At 37.7% G+C, this 18,271-nt stretch overlaps 1 protein-coding gene across 1 annotated transcript in view; it reads left to right on the top strand.

The window, feature by feature from the left end:
• gpc1a (glypican 1a) overlaps window positions 1–18,271 on the top strand; it is a 39,966-nt gene that overhangs the window by 1,613 nt on the left and 20,082 nt on the right. The gene's annotated exons all lie outside the window — the stretch shown is intronic.

The raw sequence follows: 18,271 nt of genomic DNA, 5'->3' as shown, positions 1-18,271 counted from the left end.
CTTTGAGATCCTCCCTCCAACCCTGTCCTGTCAGTCAACTCTGCAGTCAGACAGGCAATAATGGATGTAATCAATCAGTCAATTTACCAAGCAGTCAAGTAACCAGTCCGCCTCACATCCCATCAATCTCCCATCACATTTCTAAGTCTTATTTTATTTCTCTGTGGTCCCTGCTGTCCACAAACACAAACCAAGGTGTCTGTAATTAATCTACTGTGAAACCTGATTGTTTTTCCACTTTCAGATCCTTTTATGTTGCTCGGTGCGTCTCCTTGCTGTGATTCTCAAGTAATTAACAGGAAGCAACCGTGAAAGCTGTGTACAATCTGAAGGTCATCCCAGGTTGTGTCCATGAAAGGGCTCTTGTACCTCCGTGTGAGTTATTAATATTGGATGTGTGAGGAAGACAGACAGCGGAGCTCGCAGGAGATAACAGTGAGCCCTCAGAGGTGGAGGGAGAGAAAAGGAAGGAGGGCGAAAACAACAGAGGCAGACAGGCGGGTTAACGGAGACGGAGCGTGTGAGTCAGTGAAGGTCTCAGTTTTGGCCTGATGGAAGAAGCAGCACGATTCTCTCCCTCCCTTTCCATTAAAGACTCATCTTTTATTGACAGCTGAAAAACACGGTTTTGCTCCCTTGATCCTTTATTGTAGTTACTGAAGCAAAACTTCTCAGAATTCATTTAAGTCCACATCAAGATGGGAACAAAGGGACGCTTTCATCTTAGCTAATCATTTGCAACTTAATGCTAAATGAAAATGACTGCAGGCATTTAAAGGGACGGGAGAGCCTCACCTACCAAACCACAGTGAAATAAAAATCTTGTGAATTCTTGTGAAGATACATTTATATATTACGAAATAGTGTCTAAACATAATTTTTTGATTTAAATCAGTCACATCCAGATGTATTTATGGTTTTCATGCATCTATAATCTTTTAATCTCTTCATTTTGAATTGTGTCAGAACTACTTCCTCCAGAGTTTAGTTCTGTCATCAACGTTGGCACTTTGGTTTTGTCTTTTGCTTTTTGTATTCAGTTAATTCCTTAGATTTAAGATTCTTTTCCACCTCTGAACTTTAGTTTTTGTAATGTTTTGGTTTTCTTGTTTTTTACCTGGATTTTGGGTTCTGGACTTTTTTATACAGAAGAGGATTAGGGCCACTGAAAAAATAAAGTAACTCTGACCTTAAGCTCAGAATTTTGATCAAAGCAGACAGAATTTTGAGATGACAATCAGAATTCTGAGAAAAAAGTCAGAATTCTGAGAAAAAAGTCAGAATTATGAAAAAAGTCAGAATTCTAAGAAAAAAGTCAGAATTATGAAAAAAGTCAGAATTCTGAGAAAAAAGTCAGAATTATGAAAAAAGTCAGAATTCTAAGAAAAAAGTCAGAATTATGAAAAAAGTCAGAATTCTGAGAAAAGTCAGAATTCTAAGAAAAAAGTCAGAATTATGAAAAAAGTCAGAATTATGAAAAAAGTCAGAATTCTAAGAAAAAAGTCAGAATTATGAAAAAAGTCAGAATTCTGAGAAAAGTCAGAATTCTAAGAAAAAAGTCAGAATTATGAAAAAAGTCAGAATTCTGAGAAAAAAGTCAGAATTCTGAGAAAAAGTCAGAATCCTTTTTTTCAGTGGCCCTAATCCTCTTCCGTAGTTTCATGGCACTTTTATGGACTGTGGTTAAATTCAGTTGCTGAATGTAAACAAGGTTTACATGTGAATATCTGTGTGTTTTATTCTGTTGGATTCAGAAGTCAGACCTTAACAAAAGCAACATTAAATTAGAGCCTGTTCTGCTGCATTGATTGGAAAGTTGCTTCCTGCATTCTGCTGCTGCAGGCAGCATGGATGAACAAACTTAGACGACTTGGAACAAAAGCCAGCAGGTGTCTTTTAAGAAGCTGCTTGTTATTAACAGCACAACAATTATGAGAAATGTTGACTTCTGTTTATTTCCTTTGTTTTTGCAGAGCATTTGCTGATGTACGGTTGTTAAGTATTGCTAGTCAGTTGGTTAACTGACTCAAAGGTTTGGTTACACAGTGAGAAAACAATCTCAGCAGTGGCCTAGTCCTCAGAGTTTATATGTCTCTCTGTGGATTTATTTAATGATGCAACACAGCCTCAGGCTTTACAGGCACATTTTAGGACTTAAATAGAGACGGTTTGAATTTGTCTGTTCTGATTCGTCTGTATGAATCGTAGGCTGCTGCAAGCTGCAGACAGTCTGTTCTCTTTACATCATTACCTGCGTTTCTATCAACCATGCAACTGCTCAATCTGACATTTAGAAAATAATTTCGCTTAATGGAGACGCACCAATTTGAGGTGTTTTTTTCGGATTAGGAAACTTTTTTCCGCATCAGTCACATGACCAACAACCAGATGTTGCCACTGGTGCAAACCATCAAGAAGGAAGTAGTTGGAGGATAACGGAGCTTCTCGTTTTTAATGACTTATCACGTGAACAAACTTATTCACGTGTGATTTTAGCTGCGTTTTTTTATTTTATGGAAACACCGCAATTGCGAAATCGTGTCTTTTCCACAAAATGTGGACAAAGATTTGGGCACATTTTTGATGGAAACACCACTAATAACATCTTTATTCTTTATTGATTTATATTTTTTTTTATTGCACTATTTGGATATTTTATTTCAACCTAGAAATAACCAAAACGTTCCAAGTTAACGCTTGTAGACTTGTTGAGTTCCAGTTTTGCTGTTTTTTGTATCCGGATCAGAATGCAGCATTTATCAATATGGTATAAATTCAAAGTTCCCCATTTTCTGGGTTCTAAAAGGAGCTGAAAAAACAGATATTTCTAACTCTAAATTCAACTTGGGATCAAATAAAAATGTGTGCGACTTGAAAAGCAGAAGCTCTGCATTCCAGACTTTTAAGAAGCTTTATCCCTTCCTAAGCTCGCATCTTTTGTCCTGTCGGGTTAGCAGCACCAAGAGAAGATGAGAATAGATTCTGTCTATTCTGTTGTCTGCCTTTGTGCCTGCAAGCATTTCTAACTCTCACATTGTACCTTTGCCTGGCCAGTAGTCAAAGACCAGCTCTTCCTATACATCAGGTGTGTGTGTGTTCAAAAGACAGTGAAAGCCAACACCTTCTCCTAGGAAGACATTTAGATTCACTTACACATGCTTTGTCTGTGTGTGGAGCTGCACACACCCATCTGATCAAGTGACACCTCGAAATGGAGCCATGCCACATTACCTGCTGTCTTCAGATTCGAAGTGGAGCGGTTGTGACACATGTGAGTGTGTGTGTTTGTAGAGCTCTTATTGATTTGATGCTTCAGTATTTCATGTCTTTGCCTGCTCTCCAGTACAGGTTTTAGTTTGTATCCTCATCGTTACTATATAAGGATAATTCACAACAAAAGTCACCTCAAGGTACTTTACAAACAAGTAAATTTGACTCAATCACACATGCATCCAAATTGAATCTAATTGTCATGAATTTCAGTTCATTATTCAAGTTAGGTTAAAAAGTTTACATGCAGCATGTAGTGACAGAAGATCTCTTGCACTGACTTTATTTCAATCTTTCATACTGAGCAAGTATGTAGCGACAGTGGAGAGAAAAACTCATTTCTAACAGGAAGAAACCTGCAGCAGAACCAGAACCAGGCTCAGTATGAGCGGCCATTTGCCATGAACGACGGAGCACATGCACAAAAAAGAAGCATAAGAGCTGATGTAGGAGTTTTTTTTGTCAATGAAAAGCAAACGTACTTCCTCTCCGTCTCAGGAGAGGAAGTACGTTTAGTTGTTTGTAGGATTATTTCAGCTGATGACTCATCCAGGGAAAGTGTCTCAGGTATCCAAACTCCAGACCAGATGTAGCTTCTGTGGAAAGAAAAAACTGAGAGAAAACATAAAGTTAGTCGTTGAAGTCGGAGCCAAAAATGCAAATTGGAGAGTAGTAGAAGAAGAAAGTAGCAGAAAGATAAAAAAGTGGTCAGTTTGTCCTCCAGCAGGCCAAGCTAGCAGCATAACTAAGCTCAGGATAATCTACGTTATTCTGAGACATTTTGGCCAGAAGACTTTTAATCTCAGTGGGAATTAAATAAAGCTAAAAAACAAAAACGACAAAATACCCATAGGATGAGGCACGGCAGATGCAGATTAATGGAGAACCATTAGTGTCATTTTCATTTTGCTACATGGATTTGCACAAATAAAAAATAAACTAAATGTGAATAATTGCTCGGAATGCTATGTTTTCTCTGCTTTTCTGAGTGACTCGATGGGAATAAGTGTGATCTGTTTTACTCAGTCAGACTAGAGATGCTGCACCTTGACATGATTGATGGCTGGCGGTCGGTCCGCCCATTTTCCACACCGTAATTGTCTTAATTTTCAGTTCTTCACCTTCTCTCGCCTCCAGTTAGCGAACTTTAAATCATGGCAACGGTTTGTTGCAAAATATTTGTGGTTTTGAGACCTTAACTTATGTTAAACTTATGTTAAAGTCTCAACTTATGTTAGACACCTCCATGTCTAATGACTACTCTGGTTAAGTACATATTGTTACACGTTTTCTTTTAAACTGTGTTCTGGCTTGCAGCTCACAGTAGTGAATGAAATATAGAGACTAAAAATCGTGGAAAAAAGAATCACGATGCAAGAATCACTTAGCAGGTTATCAAACTCTACAAAGATGTATAAAAATGCATCAATTCAGGAGGGTTAAAGGAGAAAAAAGATGAGAAAAATAATAATAATTACAAAACATTTTTATGTAAAAAGTTACAAATTTAAATAGAATAAAAATCCATATAGTACAAATAAATGTTCACTACAGGAAACAATGCATTTCATTCGTAGCATCTAATGTCTATGAACTGCATGAACCCTGAAACAGACAATTACCACTCTAATTATTTGTTTATATTATAAATCATATAATTATCACAACATTTTCCATTATATTTGCACACTATTGTATTTCTAATATCATGCAACACAGATAGTTACTTCTGCTCCAGTTCTGACCAGCATTTTTACTCTTATGCCAACAGATACTCACATTTATCTTGTTATTAAGGTTTCTCTCAGTACTCCAGGCCTTCATGACACAAAATGGGCACAAAGAGAAAGTTGGAAGGCATTCAGCAAAGTTCTGTTTACGACTCGTAACGTCCAAAGTTTCTTATCCACACCAGCGTAAAAGAATGATTTATGTTTCAAACTTTTAAGATGTAAGGTTCTAGCCTTAAAATATGATTATATATGTCCTTTAGGTAGAGAGCCTCCATCCATTTGCTTGTACACAGTTTTTGTGGGATGCTCTGCACCAATACTTTCAATTAAATATTTAGTTGAAGATGCAGACAATCTGAGCTACGACACCAAATAACTGGAATATTTGGAGAAGATGGAGTGATTTAGAGCTTTCCTTTTAAAGGTTTGTGTTAAAATCCGGTATATGCATGAGCCTTTATGCATGGGAGGAAACTGAATCTGTCCATCATCTGTCACGCATCACATGCTTATCCAGGCGCTCACAGCACACACTGCTGAGCAGAACCTGCACACGCTGGTGTATCGGGTCTGTAACTTTAGCTCTCCACCTCTCCCTCTGATGTCTGTCAGATTCCTTGTGGCACATCTTTATTTTTTTATTTTTCTCCAGACAGGCTCAGATCTATGAGTGTAGGTTTGTGTGTCTGAGGGGGAGCGGATCGTGGCTGGGCGTTAAAAGCACAGCTGTGAATCTTTCATGATGCCTGATGCAGCAGCTAAAGTGGGGGAGGCACAGAGTGTGGGAGGAGGAGGAAGGCGAGAGAAAGGGGAAAAAGCTTAGTTTTTTTCCTTTCTACCTTCACACGGGACGAGGAGTTTGCTACAGATGCTGGCTCCTCTGATCTGTATTTCATCTTTTACTGGATGAAATGCTTTTTCTCCTCGAAATGCATCAGGATCCATCTTTCTATTTGCTATACCTGCTTGGCCCTCATAGGCTGGTGGGAGTACAGGTGTCGCTCTGCTCTTGTTGTTAGACGAGAGGCAGGTGCGTCCAGGTGTCGCCGGTCCATCACAGACCCAAACACACACACACACACACACACGCACACACACACACACACACACACACACACACACACACACACACACACACACACACACACACACACTGCAAAACCACAAAGTATTACCAAGTATTTCTGTCTAGTTTCTAGAGCAAATATCTTGGTACACGTGAAATAAAGTAAAACGTACAAGTAACTTTTTAGCAAGAAATACAAGATTGTTTTTAGTCAATAATTTCTTAATATTGAGGGAAGAGTTTTAGTTCCACTGGTAGATTATTTCACTTATAGGAAAAATGTTTTATAAGTGAAATAATCTATCAGTAGAACTAGGAGTTTGCATCAACATTAACTCCTACATCTTACTGAAAAGTTACTTGCAAGTTTTTTTTTCTCTTATTTCAAGTGTAGTAAGAAACTAGACACAGAAAATACTTGGTAAGATTTTGTGTTTCTGCACTGCATAAGAATGATAAATTAACCTAACATGATGATTTGGACTGTGGAAAGACACCAGAAAACCCACTAATGTACAGAGAAAACATAAAAACTTCATGCAGAAACTCCTCCTGTTCTGGATTCAAACCAGGAACCTGAACTCATAAATCACAACAATCTCTACGCTTAAAGATTCTCCCTTTGCAGAAGTGAAACAAGTTTTGCATGCTCAGCTTGCTTTCTTCTGCAGCTAAATATTAAGAATGCTTATAATTATTTAGATATAGAGAAAACATAATTTAAAGGTTAGATTTTTTAAAAGTCTTCATATCAGTTGTAATTTCCTGAATGGTTGTGATGATTTCCAGTCTTGGTGCCGTGTGCAATTTGGTTTTATTTTTAATATCCTATTATGACTTCAAATATAATTGATGACTTTTATTAGTGTTTTTTCTGTTTGTTTCAGTAGCTAAAAACAGCTTTAAAGTATTGTGATAGTACAGGCGTTATGAGTTGATCAGTCAAAAATATTAACTTTTTTGGGTAATTTTCTGTCTCGCATCTTGAGAAATCCATGGATTTGTTTTTTTCTTTTTAAATTTATTTAATTTCTAATTCACTAGATGATTCAGCTCTGCTAAGACTTCTTATACGTTTAATTTGCATTGCTAAGAAATAATAATAATAAATAAATTAGGTAGGAATCCTTAATTGGAAAGTTAAAAAATGAAAATATGTTAAATAATTGGCAAATTGTAGCCCAAACTCCTTCACCTCTGAGTTGAAAAAGTCCTGGTCAAATTAAGAAAAGCTTATTGATCACACTGGTTAGTCATGGAGAGGAAGGAAATGAGTCTGAATCGGGTTTTGTGAGTGTTATAACTGTAAAAAATTTGACTGTAAATCAGAGAAAACACAATTAAAAACCTAAAAATGCGTTAGAATTGGGCAGATAAACAAATAAAGCCAATAGAGAAAATTATCTGACAATTATGACCTTTTAATCACTGTAAATGTTGCTGTGTGGCGCAAAATATTTTCTTTTTAATTTGCTAACTAACCCATTGCCATACTACAGTTAAAGTACTTCAAAAATAGCAATTTAAACTGGTAATATATTGAAGTTATAAGTACAGTAAACAGAATATATCAGTGTGTAAAACTTATACTGTGTGATTAATATTGTCACATTGGCGATTTTGGTCCCACATTTGATCCTCTAACTTTCATCATTTTCCTTTTTTGTGGTAGAAATAAAGGATGTGAACATGATGTGGCTCTGTGGGTGGAGTAGTCGTTTTGTGGTCGGAAGGTTGCCGGTTCGATTCCAGCTTCCTCCTGCCACATGTTGATGTGCCCCTGGGCACCGAGCTGCGTATCAGTGTATAAATGGGTGGATGTGACTCTGTGTAAAGTGCTTTGAGTGGTCAAAAAGATTGGAAAAGCGCTATGCAAGTTCAGTCCATTTATCAAACTGACAAGAAGCTGAATGTTTTCATCTTGGACGACTTTACATATTTGCTTTCTCGTTGCAGATGCTTGATACGCATCATGCCTGTGAGTAAAACCTGTGAAAAAGTCCCGTGTTTGTTTGGGGAATGGAAAGATGCGAAGGCCGGATCCATAAACCTCGCCTGCGTCTTCACAATAAGCATGTGTTGTAGTAACTGTAGGTAAAAGCAGAGAAAGTAAAGCACAAGCCGTTCGATGCCTTAACATCAATCTTTACCCCTAAAATCGATTTGGTACAAGCCAACATCGCTACTCAATAACCTCTGCCTTTCTCTTCCTCCTCTCCTCTCAGCGTTTGCTTCATCCTCCTTATCGGACTCTATTTTTACTCCTCTTCCTCCCAGCCTTCTTTTCTGAGAGTCCATCTGTTTTCCAAATGAGGAGATGAGTTGTTTGTCTGAAGTGGTGGACTCTGTGGTTAGCCGGCTGCTTTCTGAGTCAATGCATTTTAGATGCTCTGTGGAGGGAAAGGCAGAGTGTGAGTGTGTGGAAACGGTAATGATTTATGAGTCTCTGCATCACATCTACATGACGTGAAGTGAAATGAAAGCTTCATAATTGGGATTGGGTTTAGCCGATCAGTAAACACGAAAGTGTCTCATCTTTGTTCAGCCTCACGAAATGGACAAATCCGGACCGAACCAACACATGCAGTGATTGCTGTAAAGTTGTTCTAATACCAAAATGTCAAACTCAACATCCAGATTTGGGCAGAATATCCAAAGTTTTTACGCAAGTCAGAGTAAAACTGCTTCAATTTTACTCAATAAAAGTAAAAAGTAGTGATCCAAGAAATTACTCAAGTAAGAGTAAAAAAGTATTTGGTAAAAAGTTTACTCAACTGCTGAGTAACTGATCAAATTATCAATCATTTCATCTTTAAAAATTACATAATCAGGTGGACCAAAATATCAACTTAAAAACTTAAAGTAGAAATGTTGGTATTTTAAGAACCAAAATGATAAAATTCATAATTAACAAAAAAATAACAAAACTAGGCAAAAGAAAAATGTTTCCAAATCAGTTTATTCCAATAAAAAACTCATTGATCTTTAACAAAAACTGCAGGTGTGTGTCTGTGGTGAAGTTTGGTTAAAACATGTTTGTTTCTCATTCAGTGGGTAGAAAATCAAGTGATGGTTATTTTCCAGATGGATGTTGACAGAAAAAGGCCACTCTGTCTTTTATCAAAGATCCAGCTGTGCAGTAAAGATCGATAAATTTGTGAAAGTAAATGGATGAAGACGAGGGCTCTTCACATCCAGCAGTCAGATTATCATGTAAAGTTACAAAGAGCAACGAGTCACTGACTTAAGATCCCTTTGATGCTTTAACTAACCTGGTTACCTGAACTACCAGTTTTATTCAGCACTATTAGTTGATTAGCTATCAGCGCTTTTAACAGTAATACAAATGCTTTGTTGCTTTTTTGTGAATGAAAAAAAATAGTATGTAAACAAAAGCTAGACAAGCAGAAAACATTACATTAGTTGCTAACTTTGCATGTTGATTCATTTTAAATTTGGATGTAAAGTAGAACGTAATGAGCAGAACACCGGCTACCTGCTCTGGATTTTACCTTTCATGCATCGTGGGCGGTGTGTTGGACAGGAGTGTGGTTTCCTGGTGACGTAGAGCTACGCTGCTGCTTTCCCTCTCACTCAGCTGCTTCACAGCTAAACCAAGTCTTCAGATTTCAGTGTTTTCCAGCAAGCATGAAGAACAAAATGATGTCTGGATGAAACAAGAAGCCATTGTCTGACCAAGATGTTGTTTTAGCTTTGTGTTTCTGTGAGTTCCCATCTCTAAAAATCCCAGTACACTCTGATTGCTCATCTGCTGCATCTAAAATGTCACAGTTAAAGGTCACAGTTCATTTTTGGGTGGCATGCTAAACTAGGTGTGAGGGAGGCATTATGTCACTGTGTTTCAGGGTGATTCAATAGAGCAGACAAAAGTACTGTTATGATCTGCGTCTGGAGGGGTGAAGGTATCTCTTTTGGCTCAAGTTTTGTAAACTCATAAACCCTTTAAATGCTAAAATGCCACTGCAGGCTAAACGGTAAGGGGGAAAACCCACGGAGCAGAAGTAAGGCTGTATTAGTCTGACTATTGCAAGCATCTGAAAGATCAGTATGAATATAATGAAAAATGGGGAAAGAAACATTTGCAAAACTTTGTCACTATTCTGGTAATATCAAAAAACACAATATCCCAAAACATTTACCGTAATAAATGAGCGCAGATATTTCCAAACTACTATCACTTTGATCTTTATTGCAAAAAATCACTAAATCCTGGAGGGACTGAATAGATGTTGAATAATATTATTTAATTTTAAGAATTCATTGATATTTTAACAGTTGGTGAACAAGTTTTATCAATACATTCTGGCCCTTTAAGAGCATTCATGACTTTGACAAAAATGAGCTTCACACCCCTGTTCTATAACTGGAGAGTACGGTTTGCATCAAAGTGTCTCCATTGCAGTTTTGTAAAATAAACCAATTTCAACTGGGCCAGAAAAAACCTATCAGCAAAACCTTATATTGAAAAACAAGATGTTTTTTTAAAATTGGCGTTTTTCCATTAAGCTAATTTATTTTTGAAATGGTCAATGGAAATGCAGCTAAAGCTGGCTATCAGCATAATGTGGTCACTGTGCTAAAAGTTTAGCACTATTTCTTCTCTAGCTTTTTTGTGTGAAAAATGAAATTCCTTGCGTATTAATCTATAGCTGTTGGTGCTTTTCTAGCCTGCAGGTTTTCTGAGTAAGAGGCTGCGGCCTCACATGCACTTACAGCCGGGCGCCTGATGGGATCAGAGCTGGAGAGTATTATCTCTGTTAGATCCGACTGCGTGTCCCCGCCAGTGTATCTGTGACAGCTTTACAGCGTAGGACAGACAACCTTGGCATAAGCTGCTGTGATCATCGTTGATACCTGTTAGTGGAATGAAGTGAAGGCTGACTTTTAGGCTAAAGAAGTGGATTTAATAGGCAGAGTCAATGAGACGTAATGTGGTTGCTTTCAGTGTTTTGTGAAACTTTGGAAGTTAATACACAGGCACAGGGATGATTAGAGCGAAATGAAGAATCCAACAGTGTGTTACGTGTTTTTACTGATGTGTTACTCCATGTGAGAACCAGACGTAGGTCTATATTTAGGCAGACGGCTGTGAAAATCCCAACCCCATGTAGTGCTAATGCTGCTCTGCAGAGCCTTACGCCCTTATGCTTTTCATCATTTTAACCTCCCAAGTGTTGGCTCAGATGTTATTTTATGTTTTTTATTGTTATTTCATGAAGTTTCTGCTTTATTACATCTCGTCCTGTTGGGAATGACAGGATTTTATGTGATAGTGGTGGGGAACCGGATAGAAAGAAGCAGCTCCTTGTCTCATAACATTTTGAAGACATTGGTGGTTTAGATTCTCTTGATATTCAAGGGTATCTGCAGAACGTTCTGAAATGTGACACAGTTTTTCTTCTAACACTTTCAGTCTCGTAATCTCTCATGAGGAAGACGCAAAGAAGAACGATTGATGCTTTACTAACTTCTTCCATTATGCATGTTACCCCTATGTTCATCTCCGATCCAATAGGTTGACTTCACAACAGAAACACTCAGGCTCACTGAACTTATTCTAACAAAAGAGGAAATCAAGTTGGTGGTTAACATCTTCTGCTTCTGACGGTATATATTAAATAAAATACAATAAATAACCATAAACAAACTGCAAAGCAACAGCTCCCAAGGGGCAGTTAGCAGCAGTTAGCAGTTGTAAAATTAAACATGGCTAAAATTCCCAGCATTAATAATAAGTGTTAAAAATATATACACCATGTTGCTAAAGTTATGCTGCATGTGATTACATTTATCTGGAATATGTGTTAAAATAAAAAATACTTGTAAAGAAAACAGAAAGTTGATCTTAATAGTACCACAGTAACCGACGGCAACGGAACAAAACGGGGAGGAGCTGCCAGTTACTATGGTAACCACCAACTGTCAAGAGCAGCAGAAAACTGAAAATACACCAAGACATGTCTGGAGAAACAGCTTCTTGACTAAACATGATAAATCCAAATAATAAATAAACACATTTTGACAAACTTCATATAATATTGTTAGAATAAAACCCTGTTACATTCAAACACATGTATATTCCTTCATAGGAACACAGGGCAGGGGTTAGTTTATCCTGTTTTTTTTTTTTTTTAATATGCCGCCTTTCACTTTTTAATGCGACACTCAGGAATCGGTTACAGTTGATTTTTCAGTTACTGCTTTGGAAGTAAATATGTGTTTAGGCAAACAGATGTTTTCTTCTTTCCGTCTTCTTAATAAAAATGAAAACGCATCTCTCTTGTGTCAGCCTGATATTTTTTCTAGTCTTTTCCATTTTGATGAGTGTTTACTTTAAGTAGGCAGCTGTTTCTGGTCACATTTTTTACTCCAAGGAAATAGGAAGTATTAGATTACTGGTTAAAAGCTCACAGATCTATTTTATGGCTTTTGTAAGGATCTTTACCAGCTGCAGTAATAAAGGTTGTGTATAAGCAGCGTGAATGAATTAGGTTGCCACACTGTAACCTTCATGTGAACCATGAAAACTAGGACTGGATGCTGCCTAGGAAATGTCTGTGCAAACTGAATCAAATGACAAGGAGTCAGAGTATATGATCAAACTACAGAGATTATCTGAATTTTAAAATATTCTCAATATTGTATTTTGATTTAAAGTACAAAACAATAAGTCTTGTGATAAAATGTTACCATTGTATGGTTTTCTGGGTTGCTGTAAACATGTTATTTTGCCCCTGAAATGTGTTGAAAGGAAATTTTTAGGCATCAAGACAGAAACTTAGAGATGGATTGCTGAACAATTTATTTTAATGAAGAGAATAACTGTTTGAAAACTCCAAAAACTGGCCATGTTGGAACTATCATTTCTACCATTTTCTCCATAAGAGCATCAATAAATACCAATATAGTGAACAATATGTCTCTATGTTCAGATTAGTGATAAGAATAACATTTTTAATCTCTTTGTGACTGCAGTGAGACGCAGTCCCTACCACGTAATTGGTTAAAAGAGACAGAAAAGAAGCTATATTATTTTAAAAATAATTATTAGCTTCATTATTATCCCAATAAAAACAATAAAGTATTGCGATACATTTTTAAGTTCATATGGCCCACCTCTCCTGAGACTCATTCAGTTTTCATTCAAGCACTTCTCCAAGCGCTGGTTCCCTTTTAGAGCCAGTAGTAATGAAGCGGTCATCTCCAAAGCTTCTCTAACCTTTTTATTTCCATCTTAATGAGTGTGAGACCCGGTGTAGGTCCAAGATGTGCTCAGACGTTAAACCCGTGTATCAGGGTTTCGTATTTCCTCCGATGGCTGTGATTGCCTCATTCAGGCGTCCAGCTCCCCTGAGGCTTCAAAAGAAAAACCACGTGACTGTTTCCCCTGCAGCTCTAATGAGCTGGTGTCACACTCATTCAGTTTCTTCACTGTTCCAACTCTGAAGACTTGACCTGGAAAGGCCCGACCTCAGGCGGCGACCTAATGTTCCTCTGACCGACATGGAGAGACAGAGAGAGCGTTGATGGAGGATCCGACAAGGTGACGTCCCCGTTTGCCCCGTTTTCTTCTCACGCAAACATTCATATCCACCCTGCTCCCGGTCACAACCTTACAATGTTGCCGGATTAGGCCTTATGTCTAATCTGCTAATCTAAACCAGCTAAGCTTTGCATTAGCAGGTCATCCAACATGATTTCTTGGGCCCTTCCTCTGTAAACACAGCGGCTGCATGGGCAATAGGACTGCAGAAGCCGCCAACAGACCTTTAAACTGTCTGGTTGCCATAGTTACCCGCATTTATCTTAACATTAGCTAGCATGTTGTTAGCGTAGTACAACTGTTTAACACAGCATGATAAAATAAATTATGCAGGTGATGATGAGAGAAAATGGTAAATAAAACAATAAAAAAACTTCAATGGCCGGTTTTATCACTCATTAGCAATATTAAATTTAAGATCATGAGCTCTCAATGAGAAATGTCGAGTTCCTCTAAATAAAGCTAACATGGTGAGCAAGGGCTCTGGAATAGGGTTTTCTTAAAATGTCAATTTTTATTAAAAAAAAAAATAAAAAATGTATGTTCTGCAAATGAAAGGACAGAAGAAAGAGAATAATTTCTCCCTATTTTGGTCACACCTGGCAAGAAAATTAAGACGTAGCTGCATCCATGGAGGATAAACTACGCGATTAGAAATAAAACAATGCAGCAGATTGAACTGGATGTAGAGCGAGGTACAGACATGCTCTGCTGAAAGCAAACTCTAATATCTACACTGTAAAGGTGAGGAGCGGTGATCTGCAAAGACTGCGAGTTGTAAATTATTTTGTTTGCCTAATTGTAAGTAGCTCAAGAAGTTAGAATAATGTACCTGTTTTCTGAAGGCGATGTGCAGCAGAGTGGCTGTCGACTGATAATCCCTCTACACTTTCAACCCTCATATTGATTTGTCATGGGGAGAGACAAATCCGTCTAGATTTAAAGGCATGTGTAGAAAAGAGAGTCAGAGACGGCTCGTGTGACCTTTGGCTGCCCCACAATTATTCACATGCTTGCACAAATGTGCACACTCACAGAGGCAGATCCTGACTCTGCAACATGCATGGCATGGAGCGCACCAGATGGCACATGTTGAGCCTTTCTGCACACCGAGTGAATTTAAGTAAAAGTGGTCATTAGTGCAAGAGCTTTGAGGTGCTCCCAGAAATAACATAGAATTACAGTATTATATGGAGGAGTTGGTGCCAGGTGAACACACACACACACACACCCCCACACACACACACACATGGTTAATGAATGGTTTGGTGAGATATTCTTAGTCACGTTTTTAGCCGGTGTCTGCCCATTGTGTTCTTTTTTTCCCTACATATTCCCAACTTCCTTTTTGTTGCCACTAATTTTAAAGTGAAATACCTGAAATACTTTGGATTTCTAATTTTTTTAAGCTGCTGTATATTTAGTGCTTATGATTTATTCAGTGATGGTCTTGTAACTGAGTGTTTCATGTGCAGCGTACTAACAATAATGATAATTCAAAACCTTTGAATTTGTTTCTGTTCTAAATCCTGTTTCCAGGTTTTTGCTGCATTTTGGTTTTTTGAGAATTGCAGATCTAAGCACCAAGACAGGTAACCTCATTGGATTTTATGTTGACTGAAGCTTTGAGCAGCTTTACTTGCTGGGTGAAATTATCATAAACCGCTACGAAACTTCATCATAAGCAACTTTTTAGATCAAGTGTAAATTTATATGATTAAATAATAAAGTTGAACAGATTTACTAGATATTTACAGGGTAATGTCTGCTTTTTTAATTCCTCCTGCCTCTGTGTCCATTAATGCTTCACTCCTCCTTCTTTGTCGATTTCTATTTTTCATCGCCCTCTCATCCCTCCGTCTTTTTCCTCCTCCTCTCTTATCTCCCCTCGTCTTCTGCGCTCCTTTGCTTTTCACTGCATAGTAAAATGGTAAAAGTGTACTTTGGGAGGAAGTCCATGAGGGACATTAAATCACATACAGGTGGTCTTAAATGATGAAGAGAGTGTGAGATGGAAACACTCACACACACACATTCCATCAGACGCTCATTTAGGTAGCAGTAATTTCCCGCAGTAAGTGACAGGGTTATTGTAAGACGCTCATTAGGAAAGGGAAGCAGCGAATAAACGTCTGACTGAAGGGAATAAATCCAAACCACTGCGCCACTTTTACTGCTCGGCAGTGAGCCGCTTTGATGTGGTGTGTGATGGCAGAGCAAGGGCAGGATCAGGGAGTGTGTTAAGATAAAGACCATTGTAGCAGGTTTTGCATTTTATTTCTAACGGCGGCGTTTGGTTTTGCTTCGTCTGTGTCGTGGTTTGCGTGAACTGCGCCGTTTGTGTGCATACGTTGAGAGATTGGAGGTCACTTTGGTAACAGTTAGGGAGGCGGTTTCCACAGTAACACGGTGCAAAGTTGCTTCCTGTGACAAACTTTCATCCCAGCGGGGGAGAGTCAAGTAAAGACGCAGTGAAAGGAATGAGGCCATAACATTAAAATGAAAAAGAGGAGTGGAAGAAGTTGGACAGATTTAAGGAGACGAGTTAAAGGAGGGCAGGATGGATGAAAGTAGGACAAGAAGAAAAGAGGAGGAAAAACTGGTGAAAATGTTTCAGTTGTGTTTAGTTTGTCCCAGTGTGTTGCTCCTAATACCATCTGTTGTTCTTAAATTTATATTAAATAGATTCAGTGACAACAGTAATCCAAATTAATGGCATTTAAGCAAACAGCAGGACAATCACCTGCTTTAGTTTATTAAATTAATGTTTTCAAGTCTTGCCTTCTTGACACATGAGTTTATACTTTAACAATAATATCATAAACCAGATAAGCTGCTTCATGTTTCTAAAGAGAAACATATAAGAACTGTTCTTTTTAGTTAGAAAGCTGCGATTCATTTGCTTTAACAAGGAAATAACCTGGAAATGTATCTTTCTGCATCACAAAAGACTTGACTTATGTCTTAATCTGGACTGGTTTGTTTTATGAAGCAGCAGTAAAGAAAAAAAAATTAGCATAGTTGATTAAAAACTTCAAAATTATACTTCTGAGTAACATCTCACTTCCTGATTAATTTGATGAACTGGGAGTACCTGAAGACGTTCTGATTATCTCTTGAAATAAATCTTAAATTTGTTTGCACAAAAACTCCAAGAGCCAAAATCCTTGAGTCAAAAGGACTTGAGGGTGAAAAAAAGTTTCTTACTCAACAAGAATCTACACATGCAAATCAAATTTGTTGCTGGAAAAGGTAAATTATTCTACATCCAAAATTTAAAATGGGTTCTGGAGATTTGCCTTATTAAAAATAATTTAGCTAATTTTCTAGATAAAAAAACAAAAAAACAGTTTGATCAATGAGGATTTGGGTTGCTCTTTCTTTGAACATGCTTGCTGTATTTGTCTAAGTTTATTAAATTAATGAAAAGTAGATTCGGGTTTGGTAAAGTTTGGTTTAGAGAAAAAGTAAAGTCTTCAAGAGAAAAAAAAGATGATTATTTTGTGTTACAGCCAAACTTTTCTATTGTAAGAAGATTTTATTTGTTTTATCCTAATTAAAGATAAAAAGTCTCCATCTATTTTAAATACCCGTACTGCGGGTAGACATTTCTATCTTTCTTTAGCTGAAGTCTTGGGCCACACACAATCAGCCCAGGGGCTGCAAATGGCCCCTGAGCCTCACTTTGAACACCCCTGATCTGAACAGAGTGGATAAGATTGATGTTAGCAGATTGGAGCTCTTTATGTTTGCGTTTCTCTGAGGTGGAATCAGCTGAAATACAGTAATACACGTGGAACCTTGTCATTTGGGTCTGCTGACTCGGCGTTCGCTCTGCCTTACCTTGGTGAGGGATTAGTCTGCAGCGGAGGGCAGGTGAGACGGTGATGAAGCACTTCTGCTGCAGCTGAGGGTGTAATTAGATCTTCACGTCTCATTAAACCTCCTGAATGCCTCAGCAGTCCTGGATCTTGGAAGCATTTTTTTTAATTTTTTATTTATTTTTTCGCAGGTAAAGAGAACTGATTTTGTTTACTTTATGGCGGCTTATGCTACAATTGAAAACTGAGGAGAGAGTTAAAGTTGAGCAACCCAGATAATTATAAAGTAGTAAAATACAGTAAAACACAATCAAAAGAGGACAATTGAAACCTGATCCAACCCTGAAGGCCACATAGAGAGGAGTTAAGCATGTTTGTATAATCTGTTGCTTTAAACTCCCATGCAGTGAGGACGGTGCTTCCTGTTGGAGTAACTATCATTAATCTCGCTGTCAAAGGCGCCATTGTTTACAGTTTACACAATCATACGTTTCTTATCAGATGCATAATGTTTCACTGTAAAACATTTGAGCCGCATTTAGTTGTGTCTACTATCTTCTAATTTTTAAGTCAAATAAATTTAGCGAGATTTACAATTTGAGCCTAAATGTTAAACCTCCAGTTGAATAAACTGGAGTTTTTAGGTTAGCACTTAAAAAACTGAAAGAAGAAAAAGACAGGAGTGGGAACTATTTCCCAGAATTCTTAGCGGCACATTTCTGTGCACTTGCATTGGTCTGACTCTTGTGTTTTATTAAGGAAAATGTTAATTTTAATTTCCTGTTCACACTAAATGTTTCTGAGCCGAAGTCATTGT

The sequence above is a fragment of the Poecilia mexicana genome, unplaced genomic scaffold (genome assembly GCF_051168715.1).
Source record: "Poecilia mexicana isolate PSO_F unplaced genomic scaffold, ASM5116871v1 scaffold_4, whole genome shotgun sequence".
NCBI lineage: Eukaryota > Metazoa > Chordata > Actinopteri > Cyprinodontiformes > Poeciliidae > Poecilia > Poecilia mexicana.
Note: the sequence above shows the minus strand (reverse complement) of the source record. Positions and strands in the feature narration are given on the sequence as shown.